This window comes from Eleutherodactylus coqui, chromosome 6 (genome assembly GCF_035609145.1).
Source record: "Eleutherodactylus coqui strain aEleCoq1 chromosome 6, aEleCoq1.hap1, whole genome shotgun sequence".
Taxonomy (NCBI): domain Eukaryota; kingdom Metazoa; phylum Chordata; class Amphibia; order Anura; family Eleutherodactylidae; genus Eleutherodactylus; species Eleutherodactylus coqui.
Window position 1 is genome coordinate 196,248,488 of NC_089842.1, and position 6,115 is coordinate 196,254,602.

The following is a 6,115-nucleotide window of genomic DNA, read 5'->3' on the forward strand; positions in this document are numbered from 1 at the left end:
GCCTATTCGAAGTTTCTGCACACAGTACTGTTTCTCTTGTAAAATCTGCTTTCTTCAAATCCTTCCCATATAACCTCTTTCCCACTCAGATTACAATGCACATTAATTCTACAAAACACAGGGAACGACAAAGTAAACAGAAAGGGTTAATTGGAAAAAGCTTTCAGTTCACTCTTATCAGCAGCCCTCCCCCCAACAATAAACACTGCACATTCTTTCTATAATACCAGACAGACGGGATTACTGGAGAATACCCACAACGGCTCAAGGTATATATATATCTCATCCACCTATATATCCATATATATCAACCCAAGGTATACTAGCAATCCCGAAGAGCACTTCCTGTACACGTCCTAGACAGGACATTTTAGCTATACACAGAGACTGACGATTATTTTCAATGACCAAAACCTCAATAATATTCTGGAGAAATCAGCCGTCACAAAGCACGACTATACTTCATACGTATATACCTTTCCACATATGAGAACATAACACGCTCAATCATAAAGTTAAGTATACGTATCATAAATCTTCCTAACCTCACACTAGTTTTACCTAGGAGCACGTGTCACTGGCGTGTTCCCTCAGACTTAAACAGCCGAGTCCGCCCTCCTGACACATTAACCCTCACAGAATTTATCTCTTGGTCTTGCATAAACAATTTTTAACCGTCTCAGACACAACAGCATACACAGCGTACAAAATACCCCTAGACAGGTAACGTGGTGATTTTCCCGAGTGGACAGAACTAGAGTTATTACCTGTCTTTCAGTGAAGGTCCAGTCTGGCTCAGGAACAGGCAGAAAAGCAGTCAGAACCCAGCTTTGACACAGGTAGATAAAGCAATCTTACCGTGTTCTGTAGATTTTCGGGCCCCTGAGTTCTGCGTGCCATCTGCCGATCTCTGTACGTTCCAGGCTGTGACCTCACAGATCCACTCGCTCACCCAGGGACTCCAATTGTGCTGGATTACGGTTTTCTCCAGCAGGCTTTGGGGTATTTTGTCGCTTTCCTAATTGTGTGGAAGCAGTATGCGCACACTGACCAAGTCAAACACAAGGTATGAATCTCATGTTAAAAATGGCTCTCCGTCCAGAAACAGCCAGACAGGGCCTTTTATTGTACAGACACACAATGGGCGTGCAACAGGTTACATCAGTAACATATAGGATTCTCATTTGTCGGATCATACAGAATCCCCCACCTCTCTGCCCACCTCTCTGCCCACCCTCTCTCACGTCCGCCATAGTATGGACTTTGTATTCTTTAGCATGCAGACAACCTTAAGGAATTCTGTGTAGTTGACAAGATGTGTTTAACTAGCTTGTGTTTGAAGAGTGGAAGGGGGCCTAGGTAAACACACAGGATATACACGACACTATGGCCCTTTAACTTCTTAGAAACTGGTTGAGCAACTTCGATGTATTTAGAGCAAATACATCACCCATCCATTGGCTAGCAAATACCATGATTAGATTGTGTGTGTCCTTTGAACTCCTCAGAGCTGAAAGTCATTACAATAGCAAAATACATTTGGGTTATATACAAATAGCGATAGACATTTTATACTAAATAATTATCATGTCTATCACAAGTGTACGGGTGCCGATGCGCCCGTGTTATTGAGCCCTTAGTGTGCTATGACTTGAATGCTGTGGGGATGTGACAGGTTCCCTTTAACTTGTTTGGTATCTTGTTTCCCGATACAAGAAGAGAGAAGGAGCATTGTAGTCACTCGTCCTTTTATTTCCTTGACCAAAAAAATGATCAAATAGTTGGTTAATTGGTATATAAAAAGCACCAATGACCAGATCTCATGGGGATATACAGGGACAGCTAGAGCAGCTGTACACCACCAAACAGATTCCCATATCACAACTTCTTGGACCAATGTTAGGCTACATTCACATGGGCGAGTGCGAAATTGGGTTGAGAAACGCGTCTCGATAACGAGCATGGCAACGTGTGTTTTTCATGCCCATACAAGGCATTTTTGATTAAAAAACGCCTCTAATCACTGCTGTGTAATTGCGATCTTCGGGTGCGTGTTCCACATGCAGCAGAGGATTGCAAGTGTTTCCCTTTGATTTCAATAGGAAACATCACATTGCACAGCATGCAAGTGCCATGCGATTTCTTTAAAGGTTCCATTGAAAATAATAGGCAAGGCGATGCCCAAAGATAGAACGTGCTGCGATACATAGCATACAATGGAAAAGTGATTTTTTTTCTGCCCACAAGCAGAAATGAATTGCGATTTTCAGCTTGTAGAGAAAAAAACGCTGCCTATTTTTAAGCAGATTCTGTGCGTACGGCTTCCATTGAAGTCGATAGAAAGTGGTCCGACCCGTGGGCCTTCTGTAATCATCATGCCTAGCGATGGTGCAGCAAAATCTGTACTGCGCATGTGCGCTGGCCGGACCATTCACAGTACAGATTAAGAAGATTCCAAACACCAGCTGGGAACAGGGTCTGATTCCACTGCGGAATCTGACCTGTCCGTGTGCAGCCAGACTCTCTTATAGGGGCTCTGTGGCTGTTACTGGTGCTCTATGGCTGTAATATGGAGAACTAAGGATGGCATGGGGGTATGGATGGCCCCACTATGGATGGCCTGTAGCTGTTACTGTAGACACTGTGGCTGCTACTGAGGGGACTGTAGGACCTATGTAAATGGATTTACAGTTCCATTCAACCTCCAAGCTGAGGCTATTGGACCCTATTACATCCTATAACACATAGTAACGAATGTCGTTTGTAAAAGGCCAATCTGCACTTTTTCCTGGCACGGTCGATAAATCTAAAAAACAGAAATAAAGGAAAATAGCAAATCACAAATTTCAACTGGGCTATTGTAATTTCATGAAAGCGGTAGGCAATGGAAATAATAGCTATTTGCATCGTACTGGGGACTTATGTTTACTAATGCGATCGCGAATATGTTGCATTGCCTCACCAACAACTAAAAGTCCACACGGACAATTAACAAGTTAAATGATATTTAAGGAATCACAAGCAAAATATCCCATAAGGCCCTTTTACATGGAACTATTTTCTTTTAAACAAGCGAAAATGAATGATATCCATTCAGTGTAAATGCAGCCAACGACTGAAAGACAAACAATAAATGATTTGCTTTCTGTTCGTCATTCACTTTATACATGGATAAAAATCATCGTTGGCTCGTTCACTTATCGTCCGTTTCAAACAGTGATTGCTCGGTCGTCGTGAATCACTTATACAGCGAATGTGAACGACTGAATGATTTCTTGTTTGACCGAGCCAACCATGTATCTGCTGTATAAACAGACTGCCCGAGAGAAGCATTGTATAAGATGGACCAATACTCAGCATTAAATGGATATTTCTGAACAACGGGGATACGCTATGCTATCGGTTTCTTGTCTACAAGTTCCAATGTCCACAGGCGGATCTAAGTTGCGGAATCCGCGCGGGTCACTCACAAGCAAGATCTGCAAGTCAAGCTGCCCATAGGGATGCATGTCTGTCTGCAAATGAAATGAAGTCCAGAAAAACAAAATCGCAGCATGCTCCATTGATTGAAGTCAATGGAATCCGTTCGATCCGCGGCCCGTCGACAATGTCAATTGCAGATAGCGCGGGAAAGCAGGAGTTTAAAAAAAAAACAAAAACCTTCACTGCACACATATACGCTGTGAAGAAAAAGAAGACCAGCACAGGACCCGGACAGCACCCAGACAGGTATTGCAGTGTCCTCGGCCGCGGGAAGGGTCTGATTCCATTACGGGCTCCATATGCGGAATCCGATCCACCAGTGGACATGAGGCCTAAGGCCTCTTTCACACAAGCGCATGTGCATTTGCGCGTGCCTCAACGTAACTTTTTAGTGTACTGAACCAGGCTTTTTAGCGTGCATATTGGTGTATTTTACTGCACTCTCTGCGCCCGCAAGGCATAGCCATTTGCACGCAGTAAATATAGATGCACCGATTTAAATGGCTAATTAGCCTAATAAGTTGCAGGCATATTCTTTTTCTTGCGAAAAGCAGCCGTATATACATTTGTATATGGGGGGCCACACTCGACCATATCGCTGTACCCCATTTTTACAAGAAAAAGAAGTGTCCTAGAATATAAAATAATTCAAATAGTGCAATTTTTAATCGGGCCATCAAAAAACTCCTTTGTTGTAAAGCATATAGACAAGTCTCAGGCAATTTTTTTAGTTGCCTACAATCCCTTTGAATCATGGTTCTGGTCTGCTGACAATATGGAGTTGGCCACTGACCTGGACCTACTCATATCAGATGATAAGCCCTAAAATCAATGCCTTCTAATAAAGCTCTGGGGCCCAAAAGGTCTCCCGTCAGAAGAACTGGGGTCTGTCGCTCTGAACCCCGACTGATCAGCTGATTGTGCGCCAGCTAACTGTGCTGTAATTATAAAGCGGTCGGAGCGGAAGTCTCTGCTCTGACCTTTGTGTAGTGGCCGGTGCTTGTAACTGCAGGCACAGCTCTCATTAAAATCAATGGGAACAGTGCCTGCAGTTACAAGCGCCCGCCACTTTACTGAGGTCGAAGCAGAGACTTACGCTGCTTCAGCTCCGACCCCTGTGTATTTGTGGTGCTGTCGACGGGCGCACAATCAGCTGAACAGTCAGGGTCCCGAGCGACAGAACCCAGCCGATCAACTATTGATGACCTATCCTGAGGATAGGTCATCAGTAGTATTCTCCCTGAAAAGCCACTTTAAGGCCCCCCTGTTTACAGCGGAGGCAGAATATCGCTAGCAATATTCCACCGCGGGGGATGAGGGGGGAGAGCTGACAACTCTTCGAGATGAGTCTATCTAATATTTAGGCTCACCGCGGAGAATCGCGGCAATCGCAGCATGCTGCGATTTAAATCCCACAAGCAGAGAATCGCTATGATTTATTGCCCGCGGATCATCACCCGTGGACAGGCAGCCTTAGGGCTAATGCCCACGGCCGGATTTCCACTGCGCGGAACGCGGCAGAAATACGCGGCATTTCACCGCAGCTATTAGGTTCTATTGAAATTACCCGCGGCATGTCCTATTTGCCGCGGGAATACACGTGGACGGCTTCCATTGACTACAAGGACGGCTTCCACGCTATACTTCCGCGCACCGTCAGTGTCATGTGGGAGCTACGCATGCGTGCCGGCAGTGTCATGCGGAAGAAACAGCGAATCCGGAGGTGAGTATGGGGTCTTTGAGGGGGCGCCGTGACGGACAAAGAGAAAACAGAGAAATGGGTTTAAATTAATAATTTATTTAAAAAAACAGGCATGTATAAATTTATATCAACTGTCACTAACGAACTTCAGGAACACAACCAAGATTTTTTTTAAAATTCAAAAGCTTTTAGGCCGTATTCACAGGAACGCATTTGCGTGAGCATTTGGACACAAAAAAAATGTGCACACAATGCGCAGAAAATCGAGTCCATTGATTTCAATGGTTTTGTTCACAACCACGTATTTTGCGTGCGCAATTCAGTCACGCAAAAAAACCCAAAACACAGCGTGCTCTATATCTTGAACTACTAAGAGCATCGGTGCGGGCTTTTTAACATGCACAATTGTGTGCACAAAAAATACAGTTAAAAAAGGAGTTGCGTGCGCAAATCTCACTGCCAATGTGCAAAAACACATACGCTCGTGTGATTTTGGCCCTAAAGGTGCTCATGCACATAAGTCCTACACAAACATGCACATTTGGATTAGAGAAGCAGCTATGCTTATTTCAAATAAATGAATCAGATAAGCAGCTACCGGTGGCTCTGACGACGCTTATCACCCTGGAGATGGGTTCTATTCACTGTGTATTTCGCACACAAATTTTTAGTGTGTAATATGCTGCACAAATATGTCCTTGTGAAACTAGCCTAAGGCCTCATTCACACGAATGCCATATTAGTGCTCCAATAGGCCGCGCTGAAGAATTATGCCTATCAGAGCACTAAATCGCATGAGCGAAGAATAGCTGCGCCCAAGTTGCGACTATTCTCCGCGAGTTTACACAGCTGACTGCGGCGTCTTGCCATGCACTGATGCCACAGCCCTGAAATTCCTTGGTGCCGGAACAATGAAGGGAATCCGTATGG